The following is a 20,891-nucleotide window of genomic DNA, read 5'->3' on the forward strand; positions in this document are numbered from 1 at the left end:
GTCTGTGACGGCTGTTGAGGTCCTTGGCGCCTGTTGGTCGGGTGCTCACATATCGTCCCTGCTGCTGTGTGGCTGCTATCGGTAGCCTCTGCTTTCCTCCTGTTTTTATACCTCTCTGGACTCTCGGCCACGCCAGTCTCTCTGGGTGGCGAGGAACCTGGTCCTTCACGCAGAGCCTTGAAAGGCTGGGGAAGCTGGTGCCCTCTGGGTTCGCTCTCTTTTTTCCAGTGAGGACTCTGGGGGGGTCGGGGGTTCTCCCTTGGCGCGAAGCAAAGCCAGTCTAGGGAGTGGGGTGACACAGGCAAATTGAAAACAAAACAAACGAACAAACAAAAAACGGACAAAACAAGCAAACAAAAACCCCCTTAAAGACACAGAAAACAGTCTGATGATTACCAGAGGAGAAGGGGGCGGGGGAGGTAGAAGGGGGTGAGGAGGGGACACAGGGTGATGGAAGAAGGGGGAGATGAACACACGATACGATATACAGATAATGTGTTATAGAATTGTATACCCGAAACGTATAATTTTATTAACTGTCACCCTGATAAATTCAATAAAAAAGAAAAGGGGGGGAAAGTAATGTTCCTCTACCCTTTTGGTGCACTTCGCAAACGGAGCTCTGGTTTGCTTCCTTTGAGCAAAGAACCAGGGGACACGCCCAGGGCAGTTACCCCACAAAGGGAGATTTATTGGAAGCAAGGAAGTGTTATGGGGAATAATTTCCAAAGCAGCGGCTCCCTGGACTGGAAGCCTCTGTGCTTTTCTCCTGTCAAATTAACGCGTGTTCATTCATGCTGGACATTTCCGTCAGAGCCTGTGTAGCATGTAAGGGGTGGTGGGAGGTTGGCGTGGACCTGGTAGCAGGTCGTGCTTCTTCGTGCATCACAGGTGTGGAAAATGGCGTTTAAATTCTCCCAGAGGGCAGTATTTTACTGATAATGAGCTCTTGATTAGCTTCAGTTCTAAATGGCTGCCTCGACCGGGTTGAGCTGGGTCCCCCAAAAGCCCCTGGGCAGTTTCTGAAGGTGGCTTCTTGGATGCCCAGTCTTTCCCTGGGTAATATACTAGCAGCACAGTTAATGGAAAATTTAGTAACTTTTTCAACTTAGGTTGGCAGGGCAGTGTAATCAGCGTGTTTGCTCCACTGTGCTGCTGAACCTTCTTAAGTGGACTCCTGGGTTGGCCCGGAGCTATTTTCACCTGTGGGTAGCTGTCTAATTGTTATTCTCCATGGAAGGTCTGGGGCTGTGGTCTTCTGCCCACTTCCAGCTGGATTTTACCACAAGCTCTTCTATAGCTACAAAAACATTCTGCTGTAATTTTAATTGGAATTAAGTTAATATGCAGAAATAATTGGGAGAAAAGGTGTGGTTACCAGGTTGTCTTCAAATGTGCAAACATACTATGCATCTTTATTTGTTAAGGTTTTTTTTCTTATTTCATCATTTATGGCAGTTTTCAGAAGACAGCTCTTGTATATGATTATATATACATTTTTTTCCTGAAGCTGTTGTAAATATTTTAAAAGTGTAAAAAGATTTATAACATTGATTTTGGATTGTTTTGCATTTCTAGTGCATAAGAATACAGTAGATTTTTCTATGTAGATCTTGCATCCTACAACTTTTATAAATTCACTTCTTAGTTCTGCAAGGTTTTTAAAATTTATTTTATTTTTTATTATTGTTTTTAGGAGCCTTGGGATTTTCTACTTAGAGGATCCCATCATCTTCAAGTAAGGGCAGTTTTTATTTGTTCTATCAAATCCGTATGCTTTTTATTTTGTTATCTTGTCCTGACTAGAGCTTCTTGTTTATTAGGAAGGGTGTGTTTAATAGGATTGTTGTGAGTTGATTCATTTGCCTTGTTCCTAAACTTAGAAGAAAAGCATTTAGTCCTTTACCATTACATATGAAGTTGGATGTAGGTTGCTTGTTTTGTTTTGTTTTGTTGGTAGATGCCCTTTATCAAGTCAAGCTCTCATCTATCTCTAATTTACAGAGGATTTTTATTAGTGGATGTTGAATTTTGCCAGTTGCATATTGTGTCATAAATCGATATGGTCCTGTAGCTTCTCTTTATTTATTGTATTTTAAATTTAAATTCACTGGGGTGCATTGGTTAATAAGTGTATATAGGGTTCAAGTGTGCATTTCCATGGTTCATGTTCTATATATCACATTAAATTTCCTTCTTTGGACTGTGACTACAGTTGCATCTGATGTTTTCAAATATTAAACAAGCCTTGTGTTCCCATGATGAGCTGCATAGAGTTTATTAGCCTTTCTGTGTTGTGTTGAATCTGAGTTGGTAATATTTTGTTGAGGGGTTTTGAGATGTAATGTCTTATATGGAAAACCTGCTTTCCATGAATAGAAGAGTTGACACAGAGACTCCAACAAGGTAAGTGCTCCTGGTTACTAGTTTAACTTTGCTGTGATCAGAGAACAACGTTTGTATGATTCCTAATTTTTAAAGTGCGTTAAGATTTGTTTTATGATCCTGGATGTGCCCTATCTTGGTATATGTTCCATGTACACTTGAATGGATGTTCTGCTACTGTTCAATGGAATGCTTTATAAATGCCATTTAGATCTATTGAGTTAACTAATGGTGTTCGGTTTTTCTACATTCTTGCTTGTTCTGTGATTCTTCATGTTAAGCTTGATTTTTTACTAAGTAAGTGTGTTGAAGTCTTTGATTATTGTGAAATTATCTACTTCTTCTTTCAAGCTCTGTAGTAAGGTATATTAACACTTAAGATTAAGTTTTCTCAGTGAATTAACCTTTTTATTGTTGCTCAATGCCACTCTATCCCTACTCATTATCTTTGTCTGGAAAGCTACTTTGTCTGGTATTAATATGGCCACTCCAGATTTATTTTGATTAGCATTCATGTGGTATGCCTTTTTTCTTCCAGATTTTATCTCTAGCTTGCTAATATTACTAGATTTGAAATGAATTTCTTATTGGCAAATATGGTTGGGTCATGTAATTTTTAATACATTCTCACAGTCTCTTCTCATTGGTATATACTTTACATTTAATGTGATTATTGGTATGTTTGGACTAAGTGCACAGGTGCATTGTTTTGTTTTGCCCCTTGTTTTCTTGTTGTTGTTTCTACCTTCCTATCTTTTTTTGGACACATTTGAAACACTGTTAATATTCCTGTTCACTTTATTTATTTTATATTGGACTATAACGTTTTAGGGTAGTTTTATGGATTACTCCAGATAATGCAATATAGATTCTTCATGTTTTTACGCTAACAATAGTATCAGTGTTTGATCACTTCAAGGGGGATGTAGAAACCTCACCGTCACAATTCTGTTACCTTCTTTACATTGTAGTTTCTTATAAATTTAAGTGGCTTAGATTAAACAACTCATTAGGCAATATGATAATTTTTTGCTTTCATCAGCAAATAATTTAAAGATCTCAGGAAAGAATATTCTTTTATATTTTATGAAGATATGAACTATTTTGTGGCTTTCACTCTACCCCAGTATTTCAGGTCTTCTTCTGATATCCTTTCCTTCTGTCAAAAGAATTTCTGGTGGTGATTATTTAACCAGTCTATTGCCTTCGCCCATTGACCACCTCATCCCACTTAGTCATTATTTTAAAGCAAGTTGCCTATCAACTCATTCTGTTAGTTGTACTTCATCTGAGAATGTCTTGTTTCCACTGCATTTCCAAAATATAATTTGGCTGGATATAGAACTCTGGGTGGTTATTTTTTCCCCATTTAGCTCTACAAAGGTCATGCGCCACCTTTTTTCATCTCCGAGGTTTTGATGAGAAATTGTTAGTCTATGGAACTATTGTTCCCTAATAGTGTATTATTGTCTATGATTGTTTAGTCTTTAGTTTTCGGCAGTTTGAATGTATTTCAATCAATGGATCTTTGGAGGACGTATTCTATTTGAATTTCACTGATCTCCTTAAATGTGTGTATAATATATATGTTTATATAAATGCATATGTATATCCTATGTAATATACTCATATAGACATATTAATATACACATATGCATATCTAATATAATTATATATACATATGGATATATTATATATAAGTATATTTGAATACATATATGCATGTATAAACATATACAAATAATAATTATTATTAGAAATAGGCTTATTTCTCTTTTTATTATATTAATCCTTTTATTCTTTTTTGTTTTTCTGCAACTTGGATCACACAAATATTTTATCTTTTGGTATTCACTCACTGGTTTGTGAGGGGCTGTTTATATGAGGAAAAGATTAAAAATAGGATAAATATACTTTGAAAAGAAAAACTTTACAATTAACATGGAGATCTACTGAATTGAAGATATCAACTAATATCAAGTAGGGACAAGAGAAGAAACACTGACATGTAGAATTAAAGAATAAGGTAGATACCCCTGGGAACCAGGACAGAAGTATGCAGAAAATAAGAATCATCTGATAATTTAATCTCACTGCTTTTACTTGCCATTTTATAAGTAAATGTTCAGTCTGCTGCTTCCAAAGTTGAGTCATTCTTGCAAAAATATTAAATATTGCTAAGTTTACACATGTGCATTTTAAAGAAATTCTTGAGCTGTGCATAACTTTTGGAGGTAAGTGTTTAACAATTTCACAGCATAAGTACATGAAGTGTTATTAGTTTTGCTCAGATTTTCTGTTGTTTTTGGGTAGTCACTGTATAGTACTGACCTTTTGAAAGGAAAGATGCACAGAGAATATACAAACACTTCTGTGAAAAACTTCAACATGGAATTAGAAACTGACCTAAAATCTGAAGTAGAAAAAGAGTTGTAGATTTCAATGGCAAAATAAAAACCCAGACAAGTAGTCAAAGTATTATTAAAAATGAGCTTATATGAAACATCATCTGTATCATTGTATATCATATATTAACCCACAGATAATTTTTAACAAACTCGTAACAATACAGCCAGCATCCATGCAAAATAAAGGAAATTTTTCGTGAAGCAAAGATTAGGTCTACAGGATAGAACCATTAAGCTTTGTGAATTTTAATTTTTAATGATACTAACTTTTAGCTGTTACGTACCTCTGCTATTATATTTTAACTTCACATTATTTTCATTGGCATTGATTAGTTTTAACCTTCCCCTCTTTGTAATGTTTCCATTATCAAATATCTCCTTATCAGGCAGACTATAGTTTGCATACTATTTAAATATATAATCTTGTCATAACGTATTTGTTTATAGAAATAACCATTTTATCTCGGTTTAACAAAATCTTTCCTGAAATATACAATCCTATCATAAAAATAACTTAATTTTTAGGTATTGTTTATTATTTTAACACATATTTTAAAAGTGCTGAAAATACAGAATTATTTATGCTTTCAGAAATTCCTGAGAATTTCTGGGAATTCCAATTTCTGATCAGATTCCAAAGGTTTATATCTTTTGGGAATTTGGAATGACTGGGTGGGTTGAAGTCTTCCTCTAGATTCCCAAGGATTCTTAAGGAGTCCAGTACGGAAACAATGGAATCAGGTACTCCTAGGGACTGTGAATATTTGGAATGCACGATCTTAATTCTCATTTCCTCTGCATGCTCACTGAGGACATATTCCACATCTAAACCTGATTTTATTTTTTTATTTGAAAACCTCATCTTCATTTCAGGGAACCTTTTCTTTTTGTGGCTTTGAGGTTTATGTTTTTGTTAAGTGTTAGCATTTCAAAGGTGAGAAACTATTTATTTACATTATGGCCAATTTGTTTAAGGGAAATCTGACAGTTGTAATAAATCTGTTGAGCCGTTAGAGATTATTTAAAAAGAAAAAAAAAGTCTCTCATTTTGACAGGTCAGCAGTGGGAATCCTTACCTTGATTTCTGAACTTGCTTGTTCTTTGAGTTTTTATGTACCAAATGGAAAACCTACTTTACATGAGAGGAGATTTAAGAGCAAGAGTTAGAACAAAAGCTCTGAAAGGCCTATGAGACCAGGAAACACAAGGAAAGTGAAATATACTTACGTTGTTGCTGAAAGATTCCTTCTACTTTAATAGCTTGATGAATGAATCTCGTCCCCTAATTCACCTGACCTCTGGTGTAGATTCTGAGTGTGAACTTCCTGTAGGGTAACAGAATATATACCACCTACATGCAGTAAATTGGGAGAGACCTAGGATCTGACTTGCGACCTTAACAGTACATTTTTATCCTTTTCATGCACATTTCATTTCCTGCTTCCCAGCCTCTAAGGAGCAAGAAATTTTAGCAACAGAGCAATTAAGGAGAGAGAAGGAGAGGAGCCAATTCTCTTCCCTTCTCTCTCAGCAGAGATGAAACAATGACCACGTCCTGGGAGAGAAGGGGAGCTATGTATTTGAGACCCCGATTTCAGTTGTTTCAGGTAAATACCCAGAAGTGGGTTTCTAAATAATATGGTGGTTTTTAGTCTTTTGAGAAACTCCCTGCCGTTTTCCATAGCAGTTGTGTGGTTTTACTTTCCTGCCAAGTGTGTACCAGGATTTCAATTTCTTCACATCTGCAACAGCTCTGGTGTGGGTTTGTTGTTGGGGCTGCTTTGTTGTAGAATAGCCATCCTAACAGGTGTGAGGCGGTAGCTCATTGTGGTTTTTATTTACATTTCATTAGTGATGTGGAGACTCCAGTTACCTGTTGATCCTTTAGTGTGTTAAACTCCCGTGTTCCTTGAGGGGTTATTTACTGTAGCCAAGAAGTGGAAACAATTATTTACAGGTGACTGGAAAAATGAAGTGGGGTATATACATACAATGAAATATTATTTGGCTTTAAAACAGAAGGAAATCTTATACTATGCAACATCATGGATGGGCCTTGAGGATATTATGTTAAGTGAGATGAACTAGTTATAGAAGGACAATACTGTATGATTCCACTTGTACAGTGGTTCTAAAATAGTCAAATTCAGAGCTGTAAAGAGAAGGATGGTAATGGCCAGGGGCTGTGGGAAGGGGGAAACGCAGGGTTATTCAGTTGTAGTTCCGTAGGGTGAGTGAGGTCTAAAGATCCGATATACAGCATTGTGCCTACAGTTGATAATATTGTATTTTATACATAATACTTTGATGAGAAGGTAGATCTCATGGTAAATATTCTTACTACAATAATCAAAGGAGACCTAACTCAAAGACGAGAGCTCCATGTGTATCAGAGTGCACTGTTTGAGCATTTTGCAAGTAGAAGTACCTGGAGTATTTTAGGGGTGTAATGGAATAAGAGAGAGAGGAAATACAATTTTACCAAACAACACTGTGATGTGTATAACAGATACCCTTTGATCCACTTGGAGGTGATATTACACTGAAAAACTTCTGATGACTTCATTATTTTACACAGTTGCATTCAAGTAGTACAGACAGGGCACATAATGTCTGTCACTTCTGTAAGGATTGTATCAATTTAGTATCATACCCAAATACCCACCCCCCTGTTTCCTGGAGAAATACAGATAGACCTCAGTCTCCTTCTTACCATTCTACCACGTTGGTTCCTACTGATTTTTCAGGACCGGTATTATGGTCACTTCCAGGAAGGCATTTCTCTTGTGATTCCTTCACACACCATGTTAGCTACTTCTTCTGTGTGTATCAACGAAGACTTAATCTTTATCAAAATAATGCCATGCAATTCCATAATCAGTGATTTCTGCAGTTTCATACTCCAGAGAATCAGCATAGAATCTGGACAGGTAAATTTTCTAAAAAGATATTTTGAATGAACAGAATAATATATGACCTAGGTAAGGCAGTTAAAACATGTGGTGTGGGAGACTATTTAGAGTTCAGGCTACGTTTTTAAGGAGACGGCTCTAATGGGGAGGAAATATTGTCACTTTGGGAGTTAAAATGAAAGTGATAGTGGTACAAGTGAGCGGTTTTCTCGTTTAGTTTCCCACCTATAGTCTCACCCAAATTGAGAAAAGTCTCAGGGAAGAATCTATGAGAACTGGTCCAGTGAGGGGAAGTCTAGGAACAGTTCTGTTTAAGAGGTGAAGAAGCCCTCAGTATCTAAAGGGACCTAAAAAGTAGAGTATCTAGTAGGGGTCTGGCCAGTGGTTAGAGTAGCCAGAGAAAACAGGCCATTTATTTCCATGTACTTTGGATGTGCCCATATCCATGGAGACCTTTCTCACATCCTGAACATCTGTGCTCTGTCTAATGCTATGGGTACATGTTCCACACTTGGCATATAGTCTTCTATACTCATCTGTCATAGGCATCTTTTCTTCCCTCCCTCATTGTCTATCAGTTGTCACCTACTATAGTTTGTACTCTATATCTTTCACTTTTTCTTCCTGTATTCCTTAGTTATTTTTCATATACCACACTAAAGCAACACTTACTAAAATAGAACTTCATTATTGGGGTTATAATTCCATACCCTGATCACAATTGCCAATACACTTAAACAAATTCTAGAACACTTCCTATTTGATGGCATCAAGTTTGACAAAATTTATTCTTTTTCCATTTCCTGGTTTCATATAATATATTTTTAATTGCAAAGTATAAAGATAGTAAGACCCCGTCTACTTATTACTTTAAATATAAGAGGCTCTTTACTCCTAAGTAGAAGACCAAAAAAAAAAAAAAAAGAGAGGAAAATATACATTCTTATGATTTTCCACTGGCTGTTGTTACTTGATTTCAGGTACTTACTATTTTTCATTCTTAGTGTTCATTATAATTATCTAAACAAGCGACTTTAAATAATGTATTTTAATAGAACAATTATATAAATGTTATTTTAAAAATCAACAGCCTAATGTAGTATTTTTCAAACCGTATTGCTAGATATGTAATGGGAAACAATCTATGATTTAAAACCAAAAGTTTCCAAAATGCTGGACTAAACAAAATTAAATGGGTAGTCAGTGGTGAGATTTAAAAAAAATATCGGTACGCAACAGTCCTAATAAGGATATACTAGACATCACCTTATGAAACTAGTTTTACTGTGTACTCTCTTCCTCCCTCCCATCCCCTCTCTCCCCAACCTGCTATATTTTGTTTTTAATTTCTAATGTTATGCATGGAAATCATTTAGGCGGTCACTTGGAAAGCTAGATCTACTTCGTAAATTGTGTGTTTGCATTACGTGGAGACAGACTAACACCTTTGCATTCTGAGGGATGTTCACTTCTCTGTGGTTCGAATGCAGACAAACGGCATAAACTCCGACTCGTCACATCATAGGCACGGCATCTACGTGCAGAATGCAAAGGAAACTTCCCCACCATTCCCTTAGTCCACATCACCAGTTCCCATGCAGCCCACAGCTACATCTTTCCCACTTAAGCCATGATTCTTCTTTAATCATTTATTTCTTTTCATCATTATTCTATTTCAGTTGTAAAGCTTTATAGTGACTATGAGGATTTCATACCTAAAATAATTTGCATGGATTTCAATAATTTGGTGGTGTTTTCAGTCAACTCACAGGATGTATGACTCTTTCCTTCTGTAAAGAATAGTTTTATTACTTGAATTCTAGAAATGCTGTCACATGGTGGGGACATCTAAAGCTGCATTTGTTCAGTGGTGTTTAGGTCTCCTGACTATTGACTTAGAGCTAATATATCATATACATGAGTTAAACTCAGGTCAGGAATAAAGGTAAGTTAATAATTACAATCCGGCCCTGGCTGGTGTAGCTCAGTAGATTGAGCATGGGCCTGTGAAGCAATGTAGTATTTTTCTGGGTCACTAGTTCGATTCCCAGTCAGGGCACATGCCTGGGTTGTAGGCCCATTCCCGATACAGGGCACATGAGAGGCAAGCACACGTTGATGTTTCTCTCCCTATCTCTCCTTGCCTTCCCTCTCTCTAAAAATAAATAAATAAAATATTTAAAAAATAATTATAATCCCAAAATAAACGAGTCTCTCAAAAACTTTTACTCATCAAAAGAAAGACCTCACTCTACTTAAGACCATCAAGATTCTTAAGTGCAGACCTGTGATCACAGAACAAGTATAAATTTTGGCAGTTTCTCGCCGAATGTTACATATGATTGAAAGCATTCCTCTGTGCATTCCCAAATTATAATAGCATATATTTAATATATGTTTTCAAAAATATTCTTATGGACTTCAATGTTTTCAGAGACATGTAACTTGTATCAGAGTGGGTTACATACACTTTGGGGACAGAATAGAAATACCTATTCTGCCTATTACTTTGCAACACTGGACAAACATCAAAAATACAAATATGGAAACTTTTTCAAAAGACTTCTCTAAGATCGTGTAAAAGGATGGTTACTGAATAATAATTTTTTTCTCTCACCAAGTACTCCCTGTACAAATTTAATGGTTATGATAAGAAATGTTTACCATTTTGATTATTCATTCTATAAATTCTGATCTGAAATCTCTTTTCTCTGAGAAGAACATTTAATAATATGCATCAGGGAGGAAATTTATAAACTCCAAGTCTTACCTAAGTGTATCTTAAAAGGAAAAATGTTTTTATGAGATTGTATCTTTTTATGCTTTTAGAGCATAAATGCAGCTTTCCAGTTCAAATGTCTTTTTGATGAATTTGGTATTCAAATAAATATTAACATAATTCACATACCGTGCACATCGAGAAGGTCATGGTTGACAATTCAAGAGAAAACTTCTTTCAGGATAATGCTCAAATGAGTTCATTGTCATCGAATATATTTTGCCTCGCATTTGAATTAGAGTTCTCACAAAACTAAAAACAGTCCTCACTTACATTTTGTGAAGATTTCTTATTCTTTGGAATCTAGTGTCTATAAAAGGTGCAAAATGGGGATAAAACATGGAGAATTACCAGCTACTTAAGATCTTCAGCACTTTATGTATCCTATACCCTTTCCCTTTGTTTTAGTCGTGACAAATCCACGCACTCACCCACCTATCCCCTCCACATTCTGGCTGTAAAAGCATGGTGTTTATAGACATCCTCCTGCACGCACTCACTTCTTTATGAGTTCGCATCGCCATTTAAACAAGTCAATAAATCTTCAGTTGTTTGAGATTATCATCCTTCATTTTCTTTAACTGGGGGAGGAGAAAAATAGCTTGTGACTGTGTCATGTTATGCACCGATATTAGTCTGTCATCAAAAGAACCTCAAGAGAAAGGTATCATCACCATGCATATCCTACAGTGAAGGTAACTGCGGCTTGGAAGGGTGAAGGGAAAATCCCTATAGTTACTCACACAATAACGAAGGGGTGGTTCTGGATCGGTTTGTAGCCACCGCCCTTTGAAAAGTCAGGCTCCTGTTTCCTGTATCCTCCTCTGTCCCACGTGCTGCCTCTCAGTTTCTCCTCTGTTTTGCAAATTCAAATTCAATGCCTTTTTGAACCTATTTTACTGAGGTTAAAAAGATTCCTTTAAATCTATACTCATTAGACTCCTTTCTTCTTCTCCCTTTGACTAAACACAAAGCCTTCCAGGCCCTGGCAAACCTCTCAAACTTGTGGCCCTGCTGGTTGAATCCCGTCTGTGCACGATATTCTCAATGATTAAAAAACTTCAACTAAATAAATGGAGCCCCATGCAGACCTGCTCCTCTGAGACGCTGTTTTCTTTCTAGAGCTTCCGAGCTCCTGAGCAGGCCCTGCCTGCCAGAGGTTGGGCTGCACAGGAAGATTTCCTGCACCGGCAGATCTGAAGGCAGAGAGAATACACAGACAAAGGGCCAAAGAACACAGGCGAGGGTTGCAGCGAGGACCTTTTTCAAGCCTCCACCTAGAAATTTACCAATTTGGGAAATGTGCCATTTTAACCAGCAGTCATACTTTGACCTTTCAATATATGTCAGGCAGTATAGAGAGAGAGTAAGATTAAAAATCGGGGAATGAAACTACCAATTCTTAGGTACTAAACCTGTGACAAGCGTTGCTGTATATAGAGCTTGTGTAAGTCTTAACTTCTACCGGTGTTTTTAACTTAATACCTACGGTGAGGGCTAATTTTGTGTGTCAAGTTGGCAAGGCCATGGAGCGCCCCTTCATTTGGGCAAATATTCTGTGTTGTCCTGAGGGTGTTTCTGGAGGAGATTAACATTTGAATCTATGGACCCAGTAAAGCAGACTGTGTTCTCTCACGTGGGTGGAGCTCGTCAATCCCCTGAAGGCCTAAACAGAACAAAAAGGCTGACTCTCCCTGGCAGTAAGGGGGACCTCCTCCTGCCTCACAGTCTTCAGGCTGGGGCATCAGAGTTTGCTTTCAGGTCAAACTGAAACATCAACTCTCTCTGGGTCCGGAGTCTGCTGGTCTTTCAACTGAAACTGAACCCCATCAACTCTTCTGAGTGTCCAACCGGCTGATAGGAACTCTTAGGACTTGTCAGATTCTATAATCACGTCAGCCAATTCCTTATAATAAGTCAGTAAGTAAAGGAAGAAAGAAAAGAAGGGAAGTAGAGAGAGAAGGCAGAAGGCAGGCAGGAAGGAAGGAAGAGAGGGAGGAGTTCTGTGGTTCTGTTTCTCCCGATAATCTTGACAAAAAGACCTATGTTTGTGTTCTAGGGACAGGAGGTTTCAAGGGGTATGAAATACTCCATTTTCTCATTCATTCTCTTGTGTTTTTTTTCCCATCCGTGTCTTCACCGGCAGTTCTAACTGAGACATGGAGAGCTCCAAAGGGACACCTTCGTAAAGAAACCTAAGGCCACCTAAATTTGTAGCCCTTACCAATTCTGTCTCCACTCCTAATTAATCACAAATATTGGGGGAGATTGATCACTTGCTATTTCTATCTGTTGCTATTAATCAATGTGTCAAACTGTACTCATTTCTTGCCATGTCTGTGGTTTTGACACAACCAAGTGTCATCTGCCATATTGACTTGGTATTTTAATAAGTTCACCAGTTTTTTACTAAAGTGCATGCACTCAAGAGGTTGGAATATGTTGGTATTTTAATGGAAAACCAGTATCACTTGCTATAAAGACAGGATAAAAATAAATCCAAGAAAACAAGAGAATACTATTACTCAATTCTAATAAGACCTCCTTGCTCCCAAGGCTCTGACCCTCAGCCAAGTTCTCTTTGTTTCAAGTGCAAATCAGCAGGTATTAAGAGATTAGAAAGTTTTGCCTTGGTGCAACCAGCCCTGCTGAAAGTGAGTTCAAAGTAAAGAACTTTCTTACTACATACTTGAGTTGGTGTTAGAGGTTTACTTTTTACTGCCCATAATTACCTCTACTAAACTACGATATGTGCCCTGCACTTTGAAGAATATTATTATTGACCGTGTCCATCTTTAGTGGCAAATTGTACCTCCTGACCACTCTTCTCCTGGCATCACGCTTCCCTTCCTCATGCCAGCTTTTCTGTACAGAGCCATTTTCTGGGGCAAACTGTTCTGTTTTAAGTAACTGTCTTCCTCAGCTCTGTAAAGCTAAACTGGTGTTATGTTAGAATCACCTGGAAAACTCTTTCAATTTCACCACTGGAATTTCATTGTTGTCTTTCAGTTTTATTTCACATTGGCTTCAGGTGGACGGCTAAGTGGTTAGCTAATCATATACTTTACATAGTGTTCTTCTCCCTATTCCTAGCACCCGATCTGGCGCCATGCACAGCTGCACCAATATTATCGACTGTCCTTCCTATGCTTTCCTCACTTCCCTGTGACTTTTCTTCTAACTACCAATTTGTGCTTCTTTTTAAAAAATAATTTATTTATTTATCTTAAGAGTGGAAGGGAAGGAGAAAAGGAGAAAAGGAGAGAAATATCAATGTATGGTCGCCTCTCGTGGGTCCCCTGCTGGGAACTGGCCTGCAACCCAGGCATGTGCCCTGACTGGGAATTGAACTGCGATCCTTTGGTTCGCAGGCCTGTGCTCAATCCACTGAGCTACACCAGCCAGAGCCAATTTGTGCTTCTTAGTCCTTTTACCTCTTTCATCCAGTCCCCCAATGCCCCTCCCCTCTGGCAATGCCCAGTTCCCTCTCTGTGTCTCTGAGTCTGTTTCAATTTTGTTTATTTTTTTCTTTTGATTCCACATATAACTTGAATCACAGAGTATTTGTCTTTCTCTGACTGACTTACTTCACTGAGCATAATACCCTCTGGGTCTATCCATGCTACTGAAAATGGTGATATTTTACTATATTCAAATATGAATGTTACTCAGCCATAAAAGGAGTGAAACTGTACCATTTTCAATAAAATATACATATGATATATATGTCATAGCTTTTTTATCCACTCATCTACTGACGGGTGTTTGGGTCGCTTCCATAGTGTGGCCGTTGTGAGTAATGTTGCATTCTCAATGGAATGGATAATCTCTAGAGATACCACCTAGAAATCTGTACTTTTAAAGGCAGCCTCCATCCTCAAGTCAGGAACTAATCTGGACTGAGACAAGCAACCGAAGCCCAGTAACCTAGGGTCTATTGCTCCCAGTGTCCATCAGTGATCAATAGGTATTGACCAAGTTTAACCAAAATTGAGCAATTCAAAGAAATGAAAATGCACCATTAAGGTTCCCCAAGAAGTGTTAGGAAGCATTTGCAATCAAGAATTTAAAGAGGAAGCCATCTCCTCCCTTGTGCTTTCAAATTAAAACTGAGCAACAGATGGCGACAGGGGCATTTCACTACAATACACACAAAATAAAATTTCTAAATTAGTAGCTTGGCTCCATAATGTATTTACTCATTCCGACAATTCTTGTTTTTCATTGTTTCCCTTGGTAGGGATTTGGGAGGTAGAAATAAAATGGACAAAGGGTTTCCCCCCGGAAACTTGCAGTCAGGCAAGAGTGACATAACACTGACTGTTTATCGTCCTCCATTAGTGGCGGGATTGGACACATGCCCTGGGGTGTCTGAGCCTACTGCACAGGTTAAAAAGTCAGACCTGATAATGTCTCAGGCCTCTTTGATCTCTAAAATCCCAAGAACTATTACTCAATTGTAAGAGGTACACAATACATAAGGCGGCATGTACATGTAATACATGTGTATATGTTATACACACATATGTATCAGTTTGAAAGACATCACATGCGTCCTTCTTACAGTTTTCAACTCGCCCCATTTAGTCCTCCTTTTATACCAAAGAGAAGAGTGTGTTAGGATGTGGAAAAGGCAATGGTTATTCCTCTCATTCTGTTTTTGTTCCAATTACAGCTCTCGGTTACTTTATTTTTAGGAAAAGGAAGTAACCGAGCTTTGCTTTGGCTCTGTCAGTTCTTCCTTATTATTTGTAGTGAACGGAGTAACTTTTAGTTACTGTGGTAGGGATCGATTGCAATTTCAGGGACCTGGCTCTACCATTCACGTTACCTTGGGCTGAGCCTAGGACTTACGGTGAAAGTGAAAGAGCTTTTGCTGCCCTCTGCCCACTTTTCCCGTGGATTTCTAAAGCCCCTTGCCTGTAGTCACATCACTTCCTCAGTGCTCCCTCTGGCTCATTTTCAAAGGGTTGAGTTTCCACTGTGAAACATCGACTGCCCCCTTTGTAAAAGCATAGTTATTGATTCGGTATGGCCAGCTGTGTGCCAACCAAAGAACACACACAAAAGGTACCCTTTTTCCCTCCCAAAGTTTCCTGTTACATAGCAACGCAGTAACGTTGGAAAATGTTACTTGCCAAGAATTTGGGTGGCAGAAGTGCCCAGGAGGCCAACAGAGGGAGATGATCTTTAACTAATGGGAACATTTGATTTTGGCCTTGAAATATTTCTTTGCAAAAGTGATGTCAAGTAGAGGGAACAAGTGAAGCCAAGGTCTAAAGGATCCATAGGTGATATATGCGCACACTCTGGTTAATGGAATATGTGATGGGGAAAAGGAACTTATGTACAGGTATGGATGGATAAAGATAAATCACTAAATGACTCCAAGATGGTGTTTTCTCTTAACGTAGAACATTTAAATAAGAGTAAACCTTTTGATAATGAGATGGGTGTGTTAACGCATGTACAGAGAAACAGAGCCTTTTTGAGTTAAATACTGAATATCAGTTGTCTGATTATAAAAGCCACATAAAATTGCTAATACGCATTGTCCTCTTTCTATGTGTTTATAGTGCCGTAGCTAGCGACTTCCTCTTTTTTTAAAGTGAGAAAGTCAGTTTTGTGTGTTTGTAATAGGGTGATGAGGATATAAGACTGAAGTAACAACCGGAATCCCAGTATGGGCGTCTTTAAATGGTAAATAGGAGCAGAACATTAATAAGCAGCTCACGAGAAGCTTGCTGCTTCCTGCATGCTGCTCTATTTATTTATCTTTATAACACTTTTATTACAAAGAAAATATGTGGCAACTACAGGAAATTCGAAACCATAGAGAAGTTTGTAAGAACAAGCCATCCAAATCAGAGGCAGTGGTTATATAATTCATGAGTTTCCTTCCAGTGAAATATGAATCTATAATCTCCAACACACATTTTGACATCAGTGGAGTTGGTATCCTACTGTGTGTACTTTTGTGTACCGATTTTTTAACGAACTTGTTCTATGAACTAGTCTGTAAAGTCTCGGTGTTCTGCATAGCGTTACATTGTGAGACAGATCGTCGTAAGGAGATACAGAGATGGATAGCTGGGTACATTTGTTCTTCTTCCATCTCACATCGGTCACCTGGATAAGGAGAGGCCTAGTAGTTGGAGTTTGCCAACTATCTCATTATACCAATGAGTCCCACAGCTGGAAGCCGGTGGTTGTCAGTAGACAGGAGCCTACTTCCCATTGCAGTACTTGTTTCAATCTCTGGTAGACCTGCTAGAGTAGACGGAGGAAATGTAGCCTGGCCCCGAATGTCAGGTTTGCAGACAGGCTGGCAGATGGAATATCTGAGGCCAGATATTCCTGCAGGAATGCCTTCCAGGAGCCTCTCTGACACCCCTGTGTCTCCAGCCTGTCCCTGTAGCTGCTACTTGCTAACCAGCTGTTTCCTGAGTGCTGTAGATCAGGACTAAAAGTAGCAATGAAGATCTTGATAGGGGGGAGAAAGGAAGACCCCTCAGGCGGACTCAGCTGAAACTCAGATGCACTGGGAGCCGAGTGACTGCAGAGTTGATAAATATATCATTTCTCGACCGAGGTTAAGAAAAATCAATGAAGAGATGAAGGGATCCCCTAGTGTATCTGAAGGGTGGATTTCTGTGATTTGTTGCACAGCAAACGTGAGGTACTAATCTCTCACTTTGGTTCCAGTTCTTGTTCTTTCCACTCCTGACAGTTTCTGGCCATAAGTAAGTCTGATGTTCAATATCATTTTAATTTTTTTCTTGCAGATTTGGCGTAGCAGCTATCATATATAACCATGGCCCCCTTTAATGGAGCTAACTTTTATATATGGACATTTCCGGGATTCTTTCTCATCTGAATCTCCCTGTATTTCTTGCTGCCTCCTAAACCAGGCCATGAAACGCATCCTGTATTTTAGGGACTGGCTGAAGGCCCTTTTCTTTGTATCTGGTTTTCCTCTCTTTAAATCGTTTTTGACATTTATGCTTATGAGAGAATCTCTTTGGTTTTCTGATCTTCCCGTGGTCAGACTCCTTTCCATGGATGCGGTGAGGCCTTTTGGATCTAGGTCGTATCTATAGCTACTCAGAACTGTGTATCAGAGTTTTTTGGTTGCCTGGGAAAAGGGATTGGGGCTTGATTTTTATGGGTCTCTAATGATTTCAGTGGGAAATTGGGAGAGGCCGAGCCAGCAACTCTTGGTGGCTCAGATGCCATTTAAAATTGGAAGTGATTCCAGTGAAGTTTTCTGTGTGGAAAGTAATGAATGATTGGAACGATCCTTGAAGATAATAAAAAGTTGGCTGCCATGTACGGAACGCTTTAAAGGGGAATGGAATTAGAGAAAAATCAGTTAAACAATCTCTATAAAACTTTAAGCCAGGGGTAAGGAAGGCCTGAGACAGGACAGTTGTGTGACGGTAGGAAAGGTGACATTCTGTGGGGCTTGTGTCACAGCCAGGCAAGGGGACACGTTAGGGGCAAAACTGTGGTCTTTGGGCGACTTAAAAAAAATGATAGTGAGCTACTTTGTTAATCATGGTGAGCTTCAGTTTTCTTTTTAAACTATTTTTTTAAAAAAGGAATTAGCTATTAAAAAGAATATCACCTATATAAAGAATATTGGGATTATCAAATCAAAGTATGTATTAGGAATAATCTGGTACGCAGTAGGTATGAAAGAAATACTAGCCCTCTTTCTTATCATTTTTAGAATTATTTATTTATACTCAACCAGTTCTGTTTGGCTATTTTTGTGTTTATCTAGCCATGAGTTAGAACAGATCTTTCTGTTGTTTTAATTTTATGAAGGTGGGTAAATGGTGTTAGTCTTGCTTTGTTACCTTGTCCCTGCATGAGAAATAAATGAGGAACATCACTGTCTCTAGGCCCCGGGGGCATTATCTTTGGTTTTCAGAATTGTGCGTCTTCCCCAGGTGTGTTTTGCAGCTGATACGTCAGGCTGCCAGTGTGAGCTGCAACATTTGTATCATCGTATCACCGAGGTTCCCATCATTCGCCACGGCTGAAACAACCTGACATGAGATGTAACACTATAACATGTCAGGTGGAAAATTTAAACATTGCTTTTTCCCAAGGAAGAATAGAATCTTTATATTTTAAACCACACAATTCCAACAGCGGGGTGGGGGGGGGATTGTGATATGATATTGATTCTTCTAGGGAGCTGAGTTAGCAAAAATCCCTTTCTACTTAAGACTTGTTTATTTCCCTCTTTTGACGGAAGAAGAACTTGGAAGAAGCTGTTTCATGGCTAACTAAAATCCTTTAAAAGTATCCCAGGAAATCACTCCAGTTAGCACCAAACCACACCAAACAAAATGGTTGTCTATTAAGGACTTCTTAATTTCTATTTCTTCATCTTCCTGGTAAATCCTAAGTAATCAAGGAGATACAGTTCCTTATGATTTTATTTATTTATTCACTCATTCATTGATTTATTGGTTGTTCAGCAACAGTGGTCCTGCCTTTTCCCCGCTGCTCACCCCACCCTACCTCTCCCACTTCCCACTGCCACAGTTAGTCCCCCCTGCATTGTCCATGCTGATGAGTCCTCTCTTCACGTTCCTTTGCTGGCCCCAGTCACTCCCCTTCCCATTTCAACTGCAGAAAAGCAGAGTTAGAAGTGAAGTGTTGAATGATCATCATGGTAAATGTCAAACCCACCTGACACCATACAGTTATTAGAATATGATTGACTCTGTTCCTTAGGCTGCACTTCACATCCCATGACTGTTCCCTTACTGCCAGTTTGTACTTTTTCATCCCTTCACTTTTGTTAGGATGAGCCCTTGCTAAGTTCTATAATGTCCACCACTCCTTGGGGTGGCCATCTGAAACTAATATAATATTGTATGTCAACTGGAATTGAAATATAAAAAATGATTTAAAAAAGTTTTAAAATAGCCAGCAATCTAGGATGAAAATTTTAAATAAAATAATATTTTTTCATAAAGTAAAATATAAAAAAAGGCCCATGAAATGAGTAAGCCAATCACCCATGTGTGATGAGCCTGGTTGTCCACATGGACTAAAAGACCACATTTGAAAAGAATGAAGATTAGTCAATAACTGTCATCAATTTTGTACATTGACTCTTTTATGTGACTATGAGTCACCCTATTTCCAGGAACCAGTGGCCAAGTTTCTGTCTCAAAATGAGCTCAGGTATATAGAGGAAGGGAGGAAAAGCAAAGAAGTAAGTCTCTGTAGATGTTACAAGGAAAGAAGAATAAAATTTTGGCAGCTACTTGAAGATACAAAGCTAAGAAAAAGTAAAAATGACATTAGTAAGGGGCAGGGTCAGGTCAAGGAACACGTGTATAAAGGCCCCATGGACAAGGACAGTGAGCGGGGGGTTGAAGGTGGGACAGGTGGGGTGGGCTGGGAGGGGGCAGAGAGCAATGGGATGACAGTGGGGACGACTGCAACTGGGAAAAAAATTCATATGCTAAAAAAAAGAATCTTGGGCTTTTTGTCTAGGATGTTTATTTTTATACTCTTCAAAGGATATGAAAGAGTTTATTTTTATACTCTTCAAAGATATTAAAAAGACAAGGAAAAGAACTTTGTATCCTTAGTATTACATGAGTTGTAGCTAGTATCACTGAAAAAAGACAAGGAAATTTACAGCTGCAAGGTAAGGATATGGGGGAAAAAAGGAAAAAAAATCTTCCACGAATCTAGAACCAACAACCAAAATGTAAGAAGTGGAATCTGCACTGTGTGGATCACTCACATGAGCCAAATTGAAGTATGGAGGGTCAGTAATCATCTTAAAGACTGGTCTCAATTGTTGTATTAACCTGATACATACAGTTCGGGTTATTATTAAACATTGAAAATATCTCAAAAAGTAAAGCATTCAAAAACAAGTAAGAACCAATCATTTAAGAAAGCTCACTGTTTTCTGAAGTCATCTGTCTCTTACTATTCTTTTTTGTCTCTCTGACTGCTTTTGCTATCTTATCTGCTAAGCGTTCTCCTTGGCTCAATCAGAAAACAGACTTTGGTTCCCTGTAATAAAAATAATTTATAAATGCCCACTTGAGGCTTTTTCTACACCTGCTGTCACTCTGCTTCTCTAGCGAAGATCTTCTCTCCATCATAGGAGTCACTGGAGGTGATTCAAGTAGCAAAGAATCATACAGTGATGATGAGGGCAGCCATGACATTGAGGGAACTGGTACACGTAGTTAACACGAGTATTTGCCATGCACTGGGAACTTGTTAAACGGTTTCCAAGCCAGTGGGTCATGGGAAACACAGCGTTGTTTATGGTGGATTCATCTCATGTCCCAGTTTCCTTACAAGGGGATTGAGGTTAATGCAAGTAAAAATATTCTGAACTACTCAATTCTGTTGGTA

This window comes from Artibeus jamaicensis, unplaced genomic scaffold (genome assembly GCF_021234435.1).
Source record: "Artibeus jamaicensis isolate MK-2021 breed Jamaican fruit bat unplaced genomic scaffold, CSHL_Jam_final contig_464, whole genome shotgun sequence".
Lineage (NCBI taxonomy): Eukaryota > Metazoa > Chordata > Mammalia > Chiroptera > Phyllostomidae > Artibeus > Artibeus jamaicensis.